Source organism: Acomys minous (assembly GCF_964271855.1).
Source record: "Acomys minous genome assembly, chromosome: 6".
NCBI lineage: Eukaryota > Metazoa > Chordata > Mammalia > Rodentia > Muridae > Acomys > Acomys minous.
The window spans coordinates 116,965,131-116,988,837 of record NC_140487.1 but is presented as its reverse complement, the minus strand read 5'-3'; the positions used below and the strand labels follow the sequence as shown (position 1 = coordinate 116,988,837).

General features: G+C 50.4%; 1 protein-coding gene and 1 long non-coding RNA gene across 2 annotated transcripts in view; both read left to right on the top strand.

Annotated features, from left to right (window-relative positions):
• The window catches only part of LOC311600865, a 47,484-nt gene extending 26,327 nt beyond the window's left edge, over nt 1–21,157 (top strand). The window contains exons 2-3 of the long non-coding RNA XR_014780388.1: nt 13,035–13,138; nt 17,421–21,157. This is a non-coding gene — a long non-coding RNA (uncharacterized lncRNA). The remainder of the gene's footprint in view (nt 1–13,034; nt 13,139–17,420) is intronic.
• IGSF21 (immunoglobin superfamily member 21) overlaps nt 1–23,707 on the top strand; it is a 375,328-nt gene that overhangs the window by 79,656 nt on the left and 271,965 nt on the right. The window lies entirely within an intron of this gene.

Here is a 23,707-nt window from a genome sequence, read left to right as displayed (position 1 = left end):
CCTGTCACTAAATCACATGGCACAGAATGCTGGCCCCTAGAACCTGAATGGCCCCTTTACGTGTTGTAGTCTATCCATGGGCGGGGTCCAAGGGCAGCATGGTGTTCAAAGGGTTCAAGGTAAACAGTTCTCCAGGAGGATGGTCAGCCACTAGCCCCATGAAAGGCTCGTGTTCAGGAACAGTGTGTTGTGTGGGTCCACTTCCACCACTATCACAAAATAACACAAACCCCTACCTCTTAAGGACCCAGGCTAAGCACACGTTTTTAACACGGGAACTTAGAGGAAGGTTAAACATCTAATCTACTGCAGGGGTTCTCATCCTGGGGACCCCAGGGGACCCCACAACCTCTAGTTTTCAGAGATGAGAAATCATTGTTATGTGTGGGTCCATATGTGCTTCTGGGGAATGCAGGAGATAAATAGACAGTGAGCCTGCCATTCTGTGAGGTATACAAGGGTTTGGGACACAAACAGCAATAGATGCTACCCATGAGGGCTCACCTGTGGCTCTCAGGCTGGGTACCAAGAAGCCAGCTTGGACCTCTGGGTGAGGTGGGAGAGTACTGGATCTCTCGGTCAAACTGTACTTCTACCTCTGACTCCCCCAGAGGCTGTGTGGCTACCCAGGGACAACAGAAAAGCCAGGGTGGCTGAGGAGGCCAGCATGAGTCTGGAGGACGGTTATGGGCATGCTTGGGGTTCAGGGTGCTGACTTTTCCCATGGCTCCTTCTAACTGAGGCAGGCCTGAGCTATTCTCCTTTCAGCGAGCTCTCACACCCAGCCCCCTATGACTCACCGTCTGAAGAAGGGCACTGCCTGGCTGCAAATGAACATTGTTCAACTCCAGTGCCCCAGCAGGACCCCACAGGGGAGCCATCTGTGTGTCCTTGCTGGAGATGCTAAGAATCTCTGAAGACTTTTTTTCCCCTTCTTTTTAATGATCTGGTAATGATGGTGGCAGTCAGGGTGGGGCTTTCTCTCTTCTGGGGCAGCCTGGCTCAGTGCAATCCAGTGAGATGGGGCTGGGGTGGGGGAGGGGAGGACACACCTGCTGAAACCATCCAGGCTCTGGTGGGGTGAGGCCCATTCACCTGCCCTCTTCTCTGACTCTGTTACAGTCACAAAGACAAAGAACTCCCTGTGGCTCCCAGTGTCTTTGAGGGAGGGCTTGACTCAGGACCCTCACACCAAGGCTAGGGAGGCTCCTCAAATATGTGCATGGCCCCCTGTTCTTATGAAAATGATCCCCTCTGCTAGGTCAAGAGAGCTCTGTTGTGAGAGGGACAGCAAGTGGCAGGAAAACATTATTTTATAGAGCATTTCAAGGAACCATCTAGATGTGTGACTTGGTAGACACACACATTTGAAGGAAAGCTACAGGTCTGGCTGGATCCAGGAAGCTCTGAAAATACTGATAGCCGACAGACATATGTACATTTCTATACTTAGATCTTAATGGACATTTAAAAAACACCTATCTGTATCATTTGTCTCTGCTTTCCACTGGCTAAAAGTTGTCTCCTGCTCTTTCTTCATGGTAGCAAGATGACTGCCAGCTCCCCTGAGCTTGTACTCCTGCCTCCAGATGAGAACGTCATCAAGGTGTATACTTGAAAGGAACGCTTTAAAGGGGGGAAAGGTCCTGTTTGGATGCATAGCCTCAGAGGACCTGTCTATGGTTGCAGCATCCATTGATGCCTGGCTGAGGTAAGGCAGGAGCCTGTGGTGGAGGCTGCTCACCTCACCATGTCTAGGAAGCAGAAAAGAAGGGACACACCCTAATGACCTGATAGGCCTGGCCTCCCTATGCCTTTGTCACCTTGCATGTTGCCGTCAGGTGATCCCAGGGTGGATTCATCACTCGCAAAGGGCACTCACTTCCCAGATGCCCCCAGAGTGTGAACCCAGATGTTTGCGCTTCACCCAGCTCCATTGGTCATTGTCTGGACCCAAATGAGGCAGCACTGTCCAAACGTGGACATGCTCAGAGCACTGTATAGCACAGTCAGCCCCCACCCACTGTGCATTCTACCTATGTTACTATGGTGAGGTGTTATCCCAGGATTGCTGGGGTACCTGCATCTCACTAGAGACTCACAGCACACGGTTTCCTCGTAGCTTTGTTCTCTCTATGTGCATCCTATCAGAAGCTTTCCCTCCCCTACTTGTGAAATTGACATCTTTCGAGGATCCTGACAGAAGGAGGAAAGAGTAATGTTTCGAATCTGAAGGGAAGGGCCACTTACCATTTGCTGGGCACTTTAACTACTCAACTGTAGCTGCTGACAGCCCTCTGAAGTGGGTCTAATTGTCCCCAATTTATAGACATTAAAACCAAGTCCAGAGAAGTTCTTGATCATAAATGCTCTGAGGATTTGACTCCGGATCTGCCAGCCTCCAAGCCCAGACAGCTCCTCCTAGTGAGGACATTTGAGCTGAGGCCATGCAGTCAGACCATTCCTGAGAGGGATTCACTTTTGTGAGGTGTCTTTTGTTCCCCCTGCCTCTACATCCCTGAATGTTGCTCCCCTTGGCTACTTTTCCACGAGCATGTCCCAAGTTCTACAAGAGGCCAGTAGAGCCCTGAAGTCCTCCGTGTCCATCTGCTTGGTTGGCATGGCTACATCTGTAGGACAGCTCGGGATGGGGGTGGGGTCACGGTTCCTCGGGCCAGCCAGCCACCTAGGAAAATGTCTGCTGAAGAGGGAAAGGCCAGGTCCGGATGGCTGTGCTGTGTGGCTGTCTTCCGCTCACCAGCTGTCAGGGGGGTTGGCCTATTAAGCGTTGGCTTAAGGCTTTCGAAACCATTTATCAGGCCTGCCAAAAATCTTTAAAGGGGGCTTTCCAAAAATTTTCTCTTCATTTATTTTTTTTAAAGCAAACTAAAAGCTTCATTAAAGACCCGCTGAGGGTGGAGAGGCCTCCATCCTCACTCCTTGTCCCTCCCACAGTAATTAAGACCCAGCGCTCCCCATCAGCCTCCCTGCCTCTTGGATTGGCAGTGGATGCACTGGGAGTTTAGAGTCACTTCTGAGCCATTCTGCCTTGCAAGGAGCTGCCAGCTTCTCCTACCGGGTTTCTCTGGCCCAGTCTGGGCTCTGCCTACTCTCCACATTGCATTAGAGTGAGATACCGCCGTGGTCCTCAAAACACCCATTTTTCAGCCAAGAAAACTTAATCTCAGAGTGGCAGAGAGACTTGTCAGTGGGCAGAGCTGGGAGGCTGAGTGGGAGGCAGGCCAGGGGCCTCTCCTCTTAAAGGTACATTCACACTGAAATTAGACCCCATCGGCAATCAGCTGAGGTCTTCAGATGCCTCCCATGCCAGCCAGGAAGCAATGTGGCCATGGAAAGGATAGGCAGCTGGCAGAGTGAAGAGACAGGGCACAAGGGAGAGGTGGGCAGAGGTCAACGCCCACCCCAGAAAGGTAGAAGGCTTGACCTCCAAGGGACTTGGCTACACCCCTGCCCTCTACTGCCTCACTTTCTACCATGGCCTCAGGCTCTGTCCAAGACATTGCTCACCCCAGAGTTTCACCTTTCAGGCTGGATGTGAGGTCCCTAGTGGAGGTGGCTCTTTACCTGCGCCATCTGTCCCTGCCTCAGGCTACAAACTGCTCTCCTTCCTGCCGCCGTTGCGGCTGTTAGCATGGCCTGTGGTGATTCCGTGTTGCGTGTTCTCCACCCCTCCTCCACGTCCACCCAGGTTCTCCGAGACAGCGCCTGCTCTAGGATAGACGCCATGGGTGATAATGGGTGACTGGTGGCCCTGCCAGGACACTGCCCCTTGCCCTGGGAGTTTAGCTGTGCTCCTAGGTTGTGTCAGCAGTCAGTGGAAAGGACACCTAATCCCGGGGGAGAGACTTCCCGGCAGGATGGTGTCACTCGGGTGGGACTGGCCTGGAGTAATCTTGACAGATGGAAGGGATGGAGAGAAAGATTCAGGGCCTGGGTGACCCAGACACAATAGCCATGCCCTCTGGATACCCTCTAAGGTGACCGCTGGGTGACAGGACGGTGGAGGAGAGAGGCCATGGCCCTTGGGTGTATTATCAGCCACCCATGTGAGATCAGAAATGGAGGCAGCTGGGTGGCAGGATGCTGGAAGCCCTGACCCCAGCCCTTACCTGCCATGGGGACAGGTGCTGGGCAGAAATGGAGAAAAAAAAATAGACGGAGAAAAAAAAAAACATGGCTTCCCCAGGAAATACCTAGAAACAGAATCTCACAGCACATGTGGGAGGCCTGGGCATCTGGGCAGCAGGCAGGCTGGGCAACAACCTCATGTCCACACTGATGCAGCGCCACTCAGTGCCAGGAGCAGCCTCTCCAGGAGAGTTTCCACAAGGCAAGATGTTTCTCCGGGAGGGCAGTGCCATGGCCAGCAAACCTGCAGGGGTCTGATGACAGAGACTTCCTGTCACATCATTCTCCAATGTCCGTGTTTCCTACCCAGGCTGAGAGCCTCCAGCTGGGGAGCAGATGAAAAGCCACAGGCCTCCTTCAAGAAGTAGAGTTGACGTAGTGACGAGGTTAAAAGGAGGGCCATGGAAGCTGGGGTTGGGGTGGGGGCGGGGACCACAGCCCTCCATCTTCAGCAGGGGTCCTGGGTCCCATGTTCCCTGGAATCCTCAGGGTAGATAATAAAGCGTGAGAAACCTGTGGTTGCCCCCACCTAGGTGAGACCAGCTTTTCTACGGGCCATGGTCTGATCACACACACACTATCCACTCCCTGACCCAGGGCCATGTGGCCATAGTGGTCAGAGCCAGGGGTTTCTCCATCCAACTGATGTGAGTTGTCAACTTGGGGCTACAGGGAGAAGATAGGGTGATGTCATGAGGATGAGGGCAAGGATGATGGCAACAGCAGTTGTGACCCCCAAGAGGCAAAGTGGCACTGTGAGAAGTGTGGAGCCACAAGCCAGCAATGAGGTTATCTTAGTGCTTTATGGTTGTAAAGAGTCACCGTGACTCAGAAGAAAGCATTTTGACTGGGGGCTTGCTTACAGCTTTGGAGGGTGAGCCCATGATCACCATGGTGGGGAGCATGGTGGCAGGCAGAGAGGCATGGCGCTGAGGTAAGAGCTTTACAACTTGATCCACAGGCAGCAGACAAAAAGGGAAAGACTGGGTCTGGCATGGGCTCATGAAACCTCAAAGGCCACCCCAGTGACTCATCTCTTCCAACAAGGCCACACCTCCTAATCCCTCCCAAACAGTCCCACTAACTGGGGACCAAGTATATAAACATATGAGCCAATGGGAGATCACTCTCATTCAAACCACAGAGGCCATCCATGTGAGAAAAGAGAGCTATGCTGACAGTTGCTGGCACTGGGTGCTGGGTCTGCTTGGGTCCTTAGGGAGAACCCACCTTCTATGCCTTGGTGCTGTGGCTCCACCAGTCTTTAGCCAGCACTTGTCACCTGATAGAGAGTGTTTCTGATGCCACTAAAGACTTCACAGCAGCCCCTGGAGACAGATGTCACCTGGCTCTCTTGGGAAGAGTTCAAGAAGGGAACATTTCCTTGGTAGGATTTTTTTTTCTCACAAGAAATCCACATATACTGGGGAAAGAAAAGTTGGTCACACATTGGGAGATGGGTGTGTGTGACAGAAAGGTCAGAACAGGAACCCTGAAACTCTAGGGCTACTAGTTACTTTTGTCAGTTCTGTGACAAAATACCAAATAAAGCAACTTCAGGAAGGAAGGCTGTGTTATGGCTCACAGTTGAAGGGTACACAGTCCATTATGGCAGGAAAGCATGGCAGCAGGAGTGTGAGGCGGCTGAGCATATTCATTCACTGAAGGAGCGATAAACCTATTTTCGTTATGATCCCAAGTGTGGTATCTGAACGGTCTTGTGAGACAACAGGTGCTGTTAATCCACTAGAAGACCAACCACCTCGTGCAGGAGCTCATTGTTGCCAGCTGAAAAGATCCTGTGAACAGACTCTGGGAGGAGATATATAAATGAGCCCAGAACTGGAGGCGGGGCTTTTGGAGACTTGGGATAGTTTTGGCCGTTCATTGCTCCACTTCGAGACGCTCCTAGAGAGAACCGCTCGAGGGAAGGCTTCAGGGCTCTGGCTCCTGCTGAGGTTCCGGGTGCTGGTTACTCCAGGTTCCAGCAGAAGAAATCCTGCTGACTACACCAGGAGAAACATTCCTCAGAACTGATATCCTTATGGTTTTGTTATTGTGTTCATTAATTCTCTTTTACTATTGTTTTGGTTAGTCAGGTTATAAGTGACATATGCTCGGATAATAAGGTGTTGATAAAATATATTGGATAAGAAAATTGAGCCTACAATCCATGGGCAGAAAGCAGAGAGAGATGGATGCTGGTGCCCAGCTCACCTTCTCCTTTTCATTAAGTCCAGGACCCCAGCCCATGGGATGATGTCACCCATATTCAAGGAGTGTCTTCCTCCAGTTAATCCTTCCGGGAAACACCCTCTTAGACTCAGCCACCAGAGGTGTATCTCCTAGATAATTCCAAAGGCAGTCAGGCTGAGGGCGAGGATGGGTATCACATTAACCTTCTAGTTCCAAAAGCCACCTCCCCAGAGAAGCCTTCCCTGATTGCCCCCTTGGCTGAGCTTGGATTCAGCTGGCGGGAGCCCTCCTCCGGCCTGTGATGTATGCACAGGCATAGCTAATGACTGATTTGGGGGGATATGTGCTTCACAGTCTCTGTCCCCTTCCAAGGCAGAGTCCAGGGTCTGCAGTAGCAGGGTTTTATTTATTTATGCAGGGTTGGTTTGTTTGAGGTGAGAGCTCGTTAGGTTGACCCAGGCTGGCCTTCGATTCAAGACCCTCCTGCTGTAGTCAGAGTGCTGGGACGACAGGTAGGTCTCCTCAGGCCTGACTTGACTATATATGGGGGTTTTAAAAGGTGGCTCCAAAATCCCACAGGAAGGAGTGAAGTGCTGTGTGTGTGTGTGTGTGTGTGTGTGTGTGTGTGTGTGAGAGAGAGAGAGAGAGAGAGAGAGAGAGAGAGAGAGAGAGAGAGAGCGAGAGAGAGAGAGAGAGAGCGAGAGAGAGAGAGAGAGAGAGAGAGAGAGAGAGAGAGAGAGAGAGAGAGAGAGATGTGTGTGTGAGCGTGCACGCACTCGTACAGACCTGTGCATGTTGTTGGGGGAAGTGTTTTTTGTTTTTGTTTTGTTTTTTGTTTTGTTTTTTTGTCTCTTTGTCTGTCTGGTCCAAGGGGGTGTGGGGGAGTTGTCTCTCTTGACTTCCACAGGAGTTGCCAGGGCAACCTTGGCAGTGACTAGCTGAGCAGGGCAGGACTCAGCAGACAGCTGGCACAGCACCCTGATGAGCAGATCAGGAAGACCCACAGCCATGCACTGGTGCATCCGCCCACTGGTTTCCCTCCGTACCTGCGCCTTGACCGGAGATTGTCTTGATTATTCACTCTCCTGATTCAAGTCTGTCTCTCTCATGGGCTGTCCCCCTGTCCCCACTCTCCACTCAGCAGTGCTGCGGGGCATGAAGGAAGAAAACCACAGAGGTGCTATTTAGCAGATCCCAAGGGCGGCCTCACCATAAGGCCAGCCGTCTATTTGCTGGCGACCTTTCATACACTTGGTTGCTGTGTCTTTAGGGACACCTGACCTAAAGCCACATGCATACGATGAGCTGGCAAGGCTTGGAGAACTAGCCGCTGCAAGTCCCTTCCCTCGGGGCACTGAAAACAGAAAAGCTAATGCTGTTATTTATATTTACTTTATTATTTCATTTATCCCAGTGAGGAATATGTGCCCCATTCCCTGGCCAGGAAGAGAAGTCAAGGAGAGGGAGCCTTGCATGGACCGAGATGGACAGTGTCCCCAAGCCTAGGGCTCATTCCTGAGGCTTGGCACACATGCCACCAAAATACTTCCCATTCCTTTATGCACTCAGGAGGCTTTGGGCCCTGAGCACTCTCTTCTGACATATGAAGTTTGCCTCCCTGTCATCCAAGCTTCCTTAATCTCTGTGCCTCAGTTTCCTTATCTGCAATGGGCAAGTGCACACGTTTACCTTCCTGCTTTCTAGCGGCTGGTCACGTGGGCTTATGACCCTTAGTGGGTGGTGCAGATGTTCAGTGGCCTTTGCCACTTTGCCGTATCAGTGGCAGAGGGAGGGGAGGGCTGACCTCTCCCCCACCCCCACCCCCGCCCCCACCCCCGCCCCCACCCCCCAGCATCTCTAACCATTAAGGTGGAAGTGAAAGTAGCAGGAAGGGATGGTCAAGGCAGCAGGTGGCAAGGTGGGGGGAGCAAGTGGTGGAGCTGAGAGCAGGCCCGTGGGGAGCAATGAGGTCGGTGCGCATGCTTGTCATATCATATAAATGATAAACAATAATAATAACATGGCTTCTTGTGTAATGGGAAAGACGATGGAGACCGAATTACCTCGGTAATGGGCTGCGAATGTCAGGGAGCTATTTGTTCTTGAAGGAAGAGCTGAGGGTTGTCTCCCCACCCCCCACCCCCCACCCCCAGCCCATCCCTCCCCCACAGCTGTTCCAGGTGGGGAGGTGGATGGAGCCTTCACAGATACAGGTTGGGCTGGGCCAGAAGGTACAAACATGGGGCTTGCTTAGATGAAGGGATGAGGTGGGTATTGCGGCTGCTTGTTAATACTCGGCACACAGTGAATTTGTTTCCTGGTCCCATGGTGGTCTGTAGAATCATCAAGTTGTCAGGCAAGTGCTGTTGAGTCACTCCCAGCTGCAGCACCTGAGGACAGGTACAAGGCCCTCCTCAGCCTCACCCTCTCAGCTGGATGGCGGGGGTGGAAGTGCACTGACAGCCTGTCAGCCTGAGGACCAGGATGAAGCAGACGGGGCATAAAGGTCTCTGTGCAACAGAGGGTGGGGGAAGTGAGTGAGTGAGGGGCGGGGTTGCGCAGCTACTTTGAGGCATTGAGGTCTTGTGTCACATCACTGTTATTAGACAGTCCAATCCTCACATCTCCAGGCTTCTTCCATCTTTCAGAGTGATGTGCTTACAGACTTGTGTACCTGCCCCAAACCACAGCACTTAACCCATGTCAAGACTTTCCAGGCCAGATGAACATGCCCCTCAACTTCTGTGACAATGTGAAGCCAGTTTTTCCAGCTCAAGACTGTAATCTCAATTCTTAGCAAGTGGAGAAGAGGATTTCTATGAATTTGAGGCCAGCCTGGGGTGGCAACTTGAGACCTTCATTTCAAAACAAACAAACAAACAAACAAAAACACAGATGTATTCCCAGCCAGCAATCTCTAGGCCTAAACTGGCACCACCCCTTGAGGCATCCCATTAGACCATGGTCTGGTTAAAATCCCTTGAAGGTGAGTGGACCACATTCCACCAAAAGGCATCTGGCCTCCAGCCCACGTGAGCCCATGTGCCGAAGGCCTCCCCTCAGTGCCACAGAGACAATCCTGGCCCCAAGTGGTGACAGCCTGCCCAGTCCACACAAAATGAAACCCCAAACAGGTTCCAGACAAGCAGTGTTGGGGTCTCCGGGGCTTTAGGGACCTTTGGATGGAGAGGTGATGAATAAAATTAGGCAGAGAGCCCCCAGAGCTCAGAATACCCTCCTCAATGACATCGATGCAACATTAAAATTAATCAGCTGTGCAGTGATTTTTATTATATAAGCCAATAAAATGGGAAAATTACAATTTCACTGGTAACTGTTGGGCTGGGGGTTTTGATCCTTGTATTTTATAGCCTCATAGTTCTTGAAGGTTTTTTTTTAATATATTCTTTCACATTAAGCGAAATCTCTCTGAAGCACTCTGCATGGCTGGCTCAGCCAGCTCCTCCCCATACACACACACACACACACACACACACACACACACACACACACACACCTCCTTGTACATTCACATACCACACACACCTCCTTGCACACACATATACACACATCTCTTTGCATACACACACACACCTCCTTGCACACACAGGCACTGTGGCTTTTTTTTTTCTGCTGGGCCATGTGGACACCACGGTTCATCTACATCTCACCCAGGTTTGTTTTGGGAGCAGGACCTGGGCGTCAGGCTCTGGCTTGCAGGAGGTGGCATTCGTGTCTTCAGGTGCTCACTGACCAGCCTTCCACTTTGCCATGTGGCTTTCCAGTGAGCCCTTGTTGCGCAGACCCTGCACAGTTGACAGTGTTGGTGGCCCCAGGTGTGTGAGATGGGGACAGGTCATTTCTATGGGGCCTGGGGAGGTGACGGATGGCTCAATGAGTAAGTGCCTGAGTTTCACCCCCAGCACTCACGTGGAAAATGGTGGGCAGCAATAGTCCAGGGCTAGGAGGCAAAGCCAGGTGACTCTTGGGGCTTGCTGACCAGCCAGCCTAGTCTGCTTGGCAGGTTCCAGGTCCGTGAGAGATCTTGTCTCAAACAAAAGGGTGGATGGTGCTTGATGCACAACACCCAAGGTTGTCCTCTGCTTCTCCCGCCCCATGATCATCTCTCTCTCTCTCTCTCTCTCTCTCTCTCTCTCTCTCTCTCTCCCTCTCCCTCTCCCTCTCCCTCTCCCTCTCCCTCTCTCTCTCTCTCTCTCTGAGACAAGGTTTCTCTGTGTAGCCTTGGCTGTCCTGGACTCCCTTTGTAGAACAGGCTGGCCTCAAACTCACGAAGATATTGTTGTGTGTGTGTGTGTGTGTGTGTGTGTGTGTGTAAGTGTGTGTGTGTACCCATGAATATCAATGTCCACAGGGGATAGAGAGCTAGAGTTACAGGTGGCTGTGAGCCGCCAGACATGGGTGCTGGGAGCCAAACTCAGGTCCTGCATGGGAGCAGTGTGGTCTCTTTGCCACTGAGGTTCCCTGCCAGCCCCTAACAGTCATTCCTATGCTATTTTTTTCTTGTCCTCTGTGAAGTGTCTGTCCTCTGTTGTATACAGGATCTGCCCAAGCTGCCTGGTTTTGGGGTGAGGGGCATATGGAACAGATCGTCTCCTGACCTTCAACTGGGGCCCCAAAGCGGTGTAGCTGGCCCACAGGCTGGTACCCGTGACCATGGTGGGCAGCAGGCAGCATTTTGGAAGGAGCTTTGCATTAGTAATAGTAACTATTGTTTCTCAAGATTCAGAGAAAGCCAGGCTCAGGGCTGGTCACTGATGAGCGGTTGCATGTTGAGGCTCTGAGAGGCAGGTAGCTCTCCGAGGTTCTTGGCTAATTAGCGGACGAGCTGAGATGTCAACCTCAAGTCTGATGGCCCACAGGGCCCTGCTCATCCTTGCTGCCCTCACCTCCGGGGCCACCCTAGACCACATGTCTTCAGCTCATCCTCTGAGAGCCTGCTGGAGCTCCCCCAGATGACCCAGGGTGGGCTTTTCATTAAGTGAGGATCAGTTGGGCTCCCCAGAAGGAACCCCCTCCCCACCTTCCAGTGGTTTCCTCATGGAGATTCGTTTTACAGAGCCAACCCGGTCTTTCTAAAGCACTTGTGTCTGGGTTTCCCTTACTTTGGGGGTGACAGAATAGTTGTGAAGGCCTTTCCACATCCTGAGACCTCAAACATGGCAGGGGGGTTTACACTTGTCCTGGGTACTCTGGTTTGGGTGCATCCCTCAGCCATCACATTGCAGGAGGATTGGCAGGTGGACCTTTGGGGAGTGATGGGACAAGATGCTCAAAACACTGCTCTTGTGAGTAGACTGACCCATCCGTGGATTAGCAGATCAGTGTTTCCACAAGGCCCATTTTTTTTTTTTTTGGTAAAGTAAGCTCTCTCTGGCATGCTGTTTTTTGCCACACTTTGTGCAAATGTGTGTCACAGAGTCCTCAGCAGATATGGAAGCGCCAGAGCCATGAGCTTGGACTTTCAGCATCTACAGGCTCAAACAGAAATTAACCTTTATTCTTTTTCTCTCTTTCTTCCTTTGGAAAAAATGAATCTTGCTATGCAACCCAGGTTGGTCTCAAACTCACAATCCAACTGCTGCGGCCTCATGCTGGGATTACAGGCATGCACCACCATGCCTGGCGAGTGAACTTCAATTCTTTATAAACGATACAGTCACAGGTGTTTTGTTAGAGGAACAGAAAATGGACCAAAAACATCATGTTTTCTCTAAACAGAACACCTCTGCTTCCCAGAACTGGCCTTAGGAAAGCTGCCTTTTCCTCGTGAAATACCGCCTGCAGAAATTGTGTAACGATCCATAAAGCCTCAGCCTGGCTTCTTCCCCAGTGTCACCGAGGGAGGCAGGACTGAGAAAGTCATTTGTCACCTAGGACCAAGAGACAAATAAGCCCTTTGTGCTTTTGGCCAGTTTGCTGTTAGGATCAAGTGATAGAAAAGATTGGAAGAGTTTGCCCTTGGTGACCCCTCCCCAGATGTTGGTGGCTGTTAACTTCTGGCTGTGACTGTACAGTGAGTCCCTTGGGACCAGACAAAGATGGGAAAGTCTCTGAACCAGCAGCCCAGGTCTACTAAGTGGTCCTATTCCTACAGGATGAAGGCGAGGAGGCCAAGACTTAAGGGCTCGGGATGGACTTGACACTGAAGGAGAGAAATAAAGCACTGTGGGTTCCCGGTTCCCTGACTGATCTTCAGGGCAGGGCAACAGGGAGACTAGTACTCTATCCTGGGGAGATTTGATCTGGGAGTAGAGTGTGTACATTTTATCAGTCAATAACTAAAGAAACAAACAAATAAATAAATAAAACAAACCCAGGAATAATTGGGTGGCTTTTCAGGCTCAAAGGCAACTCTGTCACTGGCTCTGTGGTGACCAGCTCAGTCCTCAGATAGAGGTAGTGAGGAATGGTGGGGTGGGGGGGGGTGGGTGGGGCCCGGGTGGGCAGGGCCCATGGACAGGCAGCTTCATCTTAAACTTCAGCTTCCCTGAGCTTTTCTTTGGCTTGCCTCTTTCATATCTCCCTGAGCAGTACCTGACAGCTCTCTTCACTCCTTGCAGGCAAAGCTTTCTTTGTTTGCTTGGACAAAGCAGCTTGTTACAGGAAAAAACACAATGGTGAGTGTCGGTAGATATGTTTCCTTAAAGAAACTCACCCAAATCTTTCAGGTGATGAGTCTGAATCCAGAGTCCCTGGATGCTGAGCCACTCCCCCTCCGGATTCCCACAGGGTCTGCAGCTGTTGCCTGTTGAGTCTCTGCAGCATCCAGGAGGTAAGCCAGGATCCCGGACCTCTTAGGTATCACGAAGGCTAATACTGTCAACTTAATAGGACTTAAAATCATTTAGGAAACAAGCCTCTGGGCACGTCTGTGAGGGGATTTCTGGATTGGGTTAATTAAGGGGAGGAGACCCACCCTGAATGGCTCTGGTCTGGTGAATAAAAAGGAGAAAGTGAGCTGAGCACCAGCATCCATCTCTTTCTCTGCTTCCTGGCTGTGGGTGCCATGTGACCAGCCGCCTCATGTCCCTGCTGTGATAGACTGCACCCTCAGACTGTGAGCTGAAATCAACCCTGTCTCCACCTGAGGTGCAAAAGGGACAGAAAAGTCTCTATGCTCCCAGCACCCTCTGTGGAAGGACTCACTATGGGCTGCTTCTCCTGAACAGATAGAAGGCAGCACAGGCTCCCAGACTCCTGGCTCCTCTCCAGGAACACATATCCTTAAGAGACGAAGCTTCTAGCCTCTCCAGGGTAATCAAAGGCAAAATAGGTTAGGGTTGGGTGACAGAAATGTCAGTCTGGTGGCACTTTCTGGCCAACAGGGAGTGGCACCTGCTCTGGTCCTGGCTCTGACCTCTGCGGCCTAGGAGACTGTACTTTGAGTGGGTATGGTGATCCCTAGCACAGAAATAAGCTGAAGCCATCAGTCACTTCCCAGTGTGGTTTCATTCGATCTGCTTGATGACGTCAGATCCTAATCTTGTCCTCATGTGGTTGGACATGCAGCTTTTTTTTTTGTTTTTGTTTTTTTTTCTTTTCTTTTTTTTTTTTTTTTTTGAGATAGGGTCTCATGTAGTCCAGGCTGGCCTCCAAAGCAAAACATAGCCAAGGATGCCCTTGTACTTCTAATTCTCCTGAGTGCTGGGAGTGCAGGCATAGATGCCTGCCCCCCACCCCTAGGCCCCGTGATGGACTGTTCCTTGAACTGTGGTTCAAAATAAGCCTTCCTTTCCTCAGAAGAGTAGCTTTTGCTAGTTACATTGTCACGGCCGCATGAAAAGTGGCATTGCCATCTCTATGCCTGCTTATCCTTGGGCACAGTCCCACCCTTCTTGATGTGTGGGTAGGTCAGCTGACCATTCGCCAATGGAGTTTAGTTTGTCATCATGGGCTGGCTGAGCCCTCTTTACACAGTAAGTCTACAGAGAAAGGACTCGTCCCCAGAGAACATGGATAAGAAACCAAGGATGCGCGGGCTTTCCTCAGAAGCCTCCGCACCTCATACATCATCAGAGCATCCAGCCTGTCCTTGTCCCAGCCTTTACTCAGTGACACGATGACATTCTGCTTTGTTGCATAAGGGTGGAGGGAAAGGGGTGGAAATATCCACTCTCCACAACCAACAAGAAATAATTAGCGCACATTGTGTCATTAAACACTAGACTTTAATTAAATTGCATGGAGATAAATACTTGGAGAGACTGGAACGGAGGAGCCCAGAGCCGGCCGAGCGCTCTGCGTAATGGAGTAATAGACGCTCAAACAGCGCCAAGTCAGGGATTCTGACGCGATTAAGATGCCGACTAAATTGGGTTGTCACCTCGCAGGCTGCACCGACCACCTGAAAATTGCTCATTATCGTCCACGTTTGATCTTCCGGGAGCTAACAAGCCTGTGCACAAATCGCTGCAATGATCAAAGGGCCCGTTTATGTGGGATTCTGTCCCTTGTCGGGGTCCCCGGGCTCCGTCTCCATCTTCACTTTCTCATTTGCAATGAATCATCGGCGACAGCAGCCGGTTGGGAAGGACGCATAGAGATGATTAGTCCTTTTCTAGCCCTCCCAGGCTGGGGAAAGCAGATGCTCTCCCAGGTAGTGTGGGTGCCAGCACTGCTGGTCAGAGTTTGAATCCTACTCCAGACATCAGTAGGACGTCATCACTAACATTAGTGTTAGATGCTTCTATCTCTCTTCATCTATACCCACTTTGACAGAGTGACACCTGTTAAAAAAAAAAAAAAAGGATTCCAGCAACCGCCACCCCCCCAGCACCCCCCGCCAGGTGCTTGAACTTGAAGCCTTGTGTATGCTGAGTACAAGTCAGATGTCAGCAAAGGATGGAGGCCACATCCCCAGGGATGCACACACTGGTCAGTAAGAACTGCAGACCGGTAGGCAGTGCTGTATTTTCCTCAGACCTTTTTAAACACATGGGCCTTCCCTTGGAAGGGGGCCTTCTGTCACCAGCTAACCCTTTCTGGATATGTCCTCATGAACTCTCCCAGAAGCATGTCTCTTAGTTGGTTCTGGGCCCACCAAACTGACAGTCAAGATTGGCTATCATGGCCGGGCAGTGGTGGTGCACGTCTTTAATCCCAGCACTTTGGAGGCAGAGGCAGGTGGATTGCTGTGAGTTTGAGGCCCGCCTGGTCTACAAAATCGAGTCCAGGACAGCCGACACTACACAGAGAGACCCTGTCTCAAAAAAACAAAACAAAACAAAATTTAAAAAAAGATTGGTTATCATAGGGGTTTGAGGGTGTGAGTCAGAGAGAAAGAGGGGAGACCAAGGCCTAGGAGGTGAGCCCAGGGTGCTGGGAGTTCAACCAAACCCTTTCTCTGGCTGCTGTGAAGGGCCTCAGAGGCCCATGTGCCTTGCTCATACCTTATGGCTGAGGCAGCCTGGACTCAGTACAGCACTTGATAGTGGAGCTGACAACCAGGAGGCCCCAGGAAAGGAGGACTGTCTTTCAAGGCTTCTCCCTTCTCCAGCACACCCCTCCTAAGAACAGAGGGCTGCTCCGTGTCCCACTGTAAGCAGCTTGAGGGGCAGGGACCATTCGGGACTCAGTTTCTTCTTCCGCGAGAGGACCACAGGCCCATCTGCAGACGTGGAGGATAAGTCTTTCCTAGGACAGTGATGGTGATGGGGCTGATGTGGATCCAGCTGTTATTGCCTTGCCTGGGACTGCTCCAATCACTCACTCACTCATTCACTATCTCATCAACTCACTCACTTATTCATTATCTCATCACTTACTCATTCATTCATTCACTCACTCATCTCATCATTCATTCATTCCTTCGCACTTTTATGTGTGTGTGCACACGCGTGCGTGCATGCACGTGTGCATGTGCCATAGTATGGATGTGGAGGTTCAGAGGACAACTTGCAGGAGTTGGTGCTCCTCTTCGACAATGTGAGGCCACTGAGCTTGGCAGCAAGCGCCTTTGCCCGCCGAGCCAGCGCCAGCTTGGCGTACAGCATTTGTGATGGCTGGTGGTGGTTGTCCACCTGACAGGATCTGGGATCACCTAGGATCACCAGCCTCCATCCAGGCATGCCGGCGAGGGACTATCTTGATAGATTTACTAGAATAGGAAGTCATACCATAAAAGAGGGCTGTGTCACTCCCTCAAGCTCCCTCCTCGGTAACCTCCCCGCCATGATGGATTACAGCTAAGCCAAGATGGACCCTTCCTTCATTTGCTTTTGCCAGGTATTTTATCACGGCACTGAGAAAAGTAATTAAGGCAACAGGTGATCATTAAATGGTCCACAGCTAAAACCAACAGAATCTGGCAAACATCCAGCCGCGGCGTGTCTACTAGCCCCGGAGGAAGATAGACAGATTGCATCTTCCTAGTCCTGGTGAAAGCTCCACCCCCCCTTCTTGCCACAGATGTCCCATTCCAAGGACAAGGTCTCTCTGGAGGCATGGGAAGGGATCAAACTGGAGCCAAAGGGCAAACATGAGCCCGGGGCATGACAAGTAGAACCCTACTCAGGTGGACTCAATAATTCACACGGCCCCTTTAAATATTTACGTCCCTGGCTGGTTAAAATGTGAAGCAGTGCCTTTGAAGGGATGCTTGTAGTTTGATCACAGAACTACAGACAGCTGATAGGTTCCGGGGTGGAGGGCGTGGCCAGGCTGGAGCCCTTAGGGGGCCAATTCAAAGTAGCTGTTGCAGTTAGAAGAAGAGGCTCCATCTCGACATTCGTCATCACCTTGGACCATGGACCACAGTGGGCATGTGTGCAGGGCATCATTATTCTTTGTTTATTCCCTCCCTCCCTCATCCATTCATTTTCTCATTAGTCTTGCTGGCTCTGGAGCCAGACATCCCAGTTTCAAGTCCTGGCTCCATCCTGTGGGCCTGGCTGTGTGACCTGGAGAATGCACTGTAACCTCTTTGCTTCCCAACGCTGTCTCTGGGGGAACCAAGACATGAGCAGGAGAAAATGAACATACAGTGTCTGGGGCTGGGTTGGCCACTTCTTGATGCTATAACAGTAGCGTCACCATTCATTCATCTGTTCTCTAAGGTAATATTTGCTGAATGCCGATGATGTACTTGGAGCCTTAAGAGTGCAGCATAAACTGGAAAAAAAAATACACTTGGCCTCAGGGAGCCTCCACTGGGACCCTTATCATCTGTCAAGTAAAAGTCAGCAAGGTGAGTTGACATTGCCTCAGGGCTTGGAGGAAAACAGCCCAACAGGAGGGACACAGAGTCCCTGGACTGGGATGGTGTCTCAGCAGGGGTCAGCGAGATCCTGTCTGAAGAGTGACATTTAATTTGAAGTTATCAGTATGAAAAGGAGCCCAGGACAGAGAACAGAGGCGAGGGCTCTGAAATGGGGCGTAACTGTGTGCTTGGGTGTGTTTGAAGAGGAAGATCGACCGGGCTCCAGTGTAGCGAGGTCTTTGGTGGAGCCAGCGGGAAGACCGCAGTGTTTCCGGGATGAGGCCGACTCTCAGAAGAGTGCCCAATGGTTTGAGTTTCTGAGCTGGGATCAGTGAGATCAGAGTGTGAAGTGAGTTATGCCTGACTTTTCAGCCTGTGCCCTCAACAGACATGCTGGAGCACCCCCCAAAAGTAGGAGCACAGACCTCATAACTTAAGTAAGTTCAGAGTGGGTCTGAGGCAATTGTGAGAGCCTAGCAGCCACACAAGGCCACTGTATCCAAATGCTGTCAAAAAGAAGCCTGACCGGAGCATCCTGCTGAAGAACACATCAAAGCACTCTCTGCATTGCAGCCCTGGGCAGCCACACCCAGCAAGTCCAGTCTCTTTCCGGAGACTGATGCAGTTGGTTTGGGAAGCAGCCTGGACACTGATATTTTTACAGCACCCCATATGACAGGTGACATCACTTCATAAGCCTCGTCTCATCACCCGCCACAAGCTTTTAGAGACCGTAATACAGTGGTGGTCCATACCTGTGCTGTGGGTGAAAAGGCAGATGCTCAGAGATGTTGATCAGCCTGCCCAAAGTTGTACAGCACAGGAGTAGTGGAGTGTGAGCTTGAACAGAGGACCCTGCCTCAGATGGAGCTGGGAGTTGGAACACATGGCACACAAGGGAAGGAATTTGCAGGGTCAGAACTGTAGATGGAGAATGCTTTTTTTTTTTTTTTTTAAGGCATGGAGACTCCTGCTGGAAGAGGCTCCAGGCACAGAAGGGTCCCCCTGGACTCGTTCTAAAACAAGACTGACATCTTTCTGTGCCCCAACTCATCCTTGACATCAGAAGTGTTTGGATTTGAACTCATGATCAATCACTTCCCAGCCTGTTGGGCCCTACTGTAGGAATCTTGCCCCACTGTACAGTTCCATTTCAGACAAGGCAAATGTGCTAGATAGAGAAATGGCTCGGCTGGTAAAGTGCTGGCCGTGCAACCACGTCAGCGTTTGGTCCCCAGAACACGTGTGGGCATGGCTGTGTGTGCTTGCACTCCCAACCAACTAAAAGACAGGCGGGTCTCTAGGGCTTGCTGGCCGGCAAAGCTAGCTTGAGCTCCAGAGTAGAGTGACACTGTCTCAGAAACAAAACAAAACAACACAACCGCAACCACAGAAAACCTAGATGGATGACAACACCCGACACTGACCCCTGGCTTCTGCACACAGGCACACACACACAACACACACACTCATTCAGATATGTATATACATACACACAGACACACTAACACCTACACAAATATGCACACACACTCCCCCACACACTCACATCCACACGTGGATACGCATGTGTGTACACACACATACACAAATACCCACATAGATGTGCATGCGCATCCACACATATTTACACACTTATACACATATTCACATACACAGAGATGCATGAACATCTGCACACACACTCAAACATGCTCACTCACACACACTCATGACTAGGCATGCACATACACATACACACACATACACACACACAAACATCCATACAGATATGCATGCACAGACACATTTGCACACACTCACACAGATATACATGTACACACACATACTCAAACACAGACACACACACACACACACAGATATACATGTACCACCCCATTCAAGCACACAGACACACAGACACAGACAGACAGACAGACACACACACACACACACACACACACACACACACACGGTCTTAATTGTTGTGAGTAGCATTTTACAAACCAGTGAGCTAAGCGGAGGACAGACTGACCGCCTGCCTTTCCTCTTCCCACTCTAAATATTCTCTGTCTCTGTGAGGTCCCCTAACCACTGTGCCCTGCCAGTGGCTGTACTGATGGGAGCCTGGGAGAAGCTCCTCTTTGGTCATGTGACCCTCCTTTCTTTCATTCACCAGCTCATTATCTCCCCAAGCACCAGGCTATCTCCTGCAAGCAGGAGCATCTTCTTTTGGGTAACCAGGCATTGCGCAGCAGCGAGAAGAGGACCTGAGTTCGTGTTGATTTTCGCTTCCCTGAATGTAAAACAGGATTGCCTTCATTTCCGATTTCGTGGGTTTATCTGACATGGCCAAAGCCCCGGTTATCTCTGCTCCACTAAGTCTTGAGATTGGTTTGGAGTGTGAGCATATATTCTCAGAAACTATTAAAAGTGCTTTAATTGGCTTTTTTGGGGGGGGTGCCCTCCACCCTGCACTCCAAATGCACCATCCTTTGTCTTTCTCAAGATGGGGGTGGTTGGCAGGCAGAGTCTGAGGATCTGGGTGTAATTTTTTTCTCTCTGAGGCAGGGAAGCACAAGCTCCAAGGACCAAGTTCCATCTTTTCTCACAGCCGCACATCCAAATTCTTCACCAGACACCCACTGGCACATCCAAGGAGGCTTCTGGGAAAAACTCAAAGTGTGCTGACTTAAAACATGGTGTGCGTGCATGCTAAGGAGATGACTCATCAGTAAGGTGTGAGGACCTGAGTTCGCATCCCTCGATCCCATGTCAAACCCGAACAAGCCAGGTGTGGTCTGCCTGCTTGTCATCTCAGAGCTGCAGAGGCAGCGGCAAGAGGGCCTCTGGGACCAGCCAGGCCAGCTGAACCCATGATTTCTAGGTTCAAGAAGAGGCCTGTCTTTAAAAAGATGCAGAGCGATTGACAAAGACACTTGTTGTTAATCTCTGGTTCCACATACATGCACACGTGTGGAAAAACAGGAACAAACAAAATAACCCTGACTGGAAAGAAAAACACAATGATGTGAGTGTTCAGCAGGGACATCAGAGAGAAAGAGAGAGCCGCCTGCGGTTGTGAAACACAGTTGAAATATCTGCATGGTAGCAGGGTGACCTGACCTATGGACTGGCCATCATACACTGGTTGGACGCCTCTCGTGTGTCAATAATGGGGCCGGCTTCACATTTAGACTCTTCCAGCTTGGAGTAGCAAGACCTTGAGAGAATCACAAAGCCCTTTGGGGCCCATCTCTCGTCAGATTCTTGGAAAGTTAAGTGAAAGGGCTTTGAGAACGCATGTGGCACCTAGCAGGTAGCTGACACTGGTGCAACTGCCATGTGTAACTGCTTTCTGCCTGCTACCTGCTGCACAGGGTGTGGTTTACTTTGTGCTCCCTTTTTTTTAATGCATGAAGGTACACACACACACACACACACACACACACACACACACACAGAGATGGGTGCTTCCTTGAGTTTTTTTGGAGTTACTTGTACGATATTCTTGATGAAGTGGCTGGTATGTGGTAGATACAGAGCACATATCTATTAAATATGTTTATATATATATATATTCCTCTAAGTTAAAGAAAACCACCTCCTTTATGTACAGGGACACACTTCAATAATACATAATATAATATATATTAACTAATTATTTATTATTTATTTATATTTATTATTTATTATAAGAATCTATGATTTGTGTGTGAGAGCTAATTAAATAAAACACGAAAAAAAACCAGAAAATGAATAGAATTTCTTAAATTAATTTCTCCCTGTCTCCTTTTCCTTTCCAATTCAGGTCACCAGATTTTAAAATGAGATACTACTCAAACTGGAATTTTAGTTTTTAAGATTGCACTGTGGGGATGGAGAGTTGGTCCCGTGGGTAAGATGGTCCGGTCCCTCCAGAGGACCAAGACGGTTTTCAGCACCCAGCTCAGCTAGCGCACAACCATGCATAACTCCGGCTTTGGGGATCTGGTGCCCTCTTCTGTACTCTGCATATATCTGCATTCACATATGCACAAACCCACACACAGGCACACATACCTGTATATATATTTAAAATAATAAAAATAAAACTTTAAAATGACACACTTCCATAGTACAAATATATCCAAAATACTATATGATCAAATATGATCTGGGTCTCATTTATATATAAACATTATTCATAATGTTTCCATTAAAAAAAAACTTGTTTGCTATTAAATGATTTGTTCCCAATTTCTACATAGCTAAGATGCCATGAGAATACTCAGAAATTATCAGTGTTTTGTTTCAGTTTTGTTTCTTTTTGGGGGGGAATGAATTAAGACTAAATAATCTGGCCTCTGACTATATAGTTCTTCCAATCTACACTCTCAATCTGGGCCACTCCTGGTGACCAACCCCTCCCCGCCCCCCCACCTCCCCAGTCTCCACTGTCGTCTGGCCAAGGCCCTTAGACACTTGTGTGCAACTGAGGTTAGTGTCTGGATGGATAGCCTTAGTTCATATTCAGCATTAGTCCGGTCCTCTAAGTCAAAGACAACCACCTCCTTTATGTACAGGGACACACTCCAAAGGCCTGAGTGGGATCCTCCATCCTCCATCATCCCCAGTCATATCTATAAGGTGTTTTCTCTTTTCATCAGGCACTAAGAAAGTGAGAGGTGTGTAGCACATATTTACTACATGGATACTCTGTGTGAAGAGATGACTCAGGCCCTGGGAGGGATGGAGTCGGGTGGCTGAAGACTTCGTGAGGACACTCAGGACAGCACATGAGCTTTAATAGTTAATTCTAGAACTGCTTGTTTTAGATTTTCAGGTGCTGGCTGGCCTGAGGTAGAGGCCAGGAAGAGAAGTGCAGATGAGGACAGTTCTTTGTCAGTTGCTGTCTCCTGCTGTGTCCTCACCCCTTCCCAGGGCACTGATTACACATCCCTTTCTGTCCTCCTGGAGGAGATAGGAGGCTCCTGGGAGATAAACTCTTGGCTTGGTCTGGGGCACTGTCCCTCTCTTTCAGTACTGGCTCTCCCTCATCCTGACAGGACCCTCCTGCTGCCTTGAAGGGATTGAGGGAAGATGCGTGTGACAGCAGAAACTGAGGTAGCTTGAAGGAAGGGCAGGGCTTGGTGACTTGGGTGGAGGGGCCTGGTTGTGTGGACTCTGCATTCAGGGACGTGTCCTCTGACTCTGCTGCCTCATGGAGCTCAGGGTCCTAGCTGGGGAGGCAGAGAAGACACACTGGGAAGCTGCAGCAGGCACTGGGTGGCATGGTCCATTTGTCTTAAGCGGCACGTTTCCCTCCCCCAACCCCACTGCAAGCAGACTCCCCACAATAGCCTTAGAGGTTCGGCTGAACCAAAGTTATAGGTCACGGGTCCACACTACAATTTCCACGTTTCAGGGGACCTCGTGCCTAGGCCTGGGCCTTCTGTCTTCGCTCTGGGTGTTTCAGGAGATGACCGGAAACCCAGTTTCAGCGTGGGAAAGGGCAGTTGCTCTTCACACGGTTCCCAGGCTTCATGCCACTGAGCCCTCCCTGCAGTCCTGAGGTAGGCCACACTGCCTCCTTGTAACTCAGTGGCTAGTTGCCAGAGCACTGAACTGTTTGCCTCCAGGTCCTGGAGTGCTGTCCCTCTGTCCTTTCCTCCCTCTGTCCCTTCCCTTGCTCCTCCCATAAGTGCCCCTCCCTCCCCACCTCCCCGCTTCCCTCTTTCCCTTCCCACCTCCCTCCTTCCTTCCCTCCCTGCAGTATCTCAGTACTGACAGAGCCCCCTGCGCCCCAGGTACCGCTGAGCTGAGTCTCCACTTTTTGTTGCATTTTCCTTTCAGTATCTCGCTCAGTTGCCTAGACTGACCTTGGACTCACTCTATACCCCCAGACTGGCCTTGAAACTGCCATCCTTCTGCCTCAGCCTCCTCAGTAACTGACCTGACAGGCAGTGCTATCAGACCTGTATAGGGCCTGGTATCTTAATGTCTAGGCTCAGGGGAAAGAAAGTTCTGGAGAATGGATCTGACTGCATGCATCTCATTATCACTCAGATTCATCCAAGTCTGAGGTCAGACTCAGAATTTCCATATTCCTCACCCCTACTTTCATTTGGGAATGGGGAGTGATGGCTCCCCCCACCTGCCACCCCCATCCCCACCAACAACATG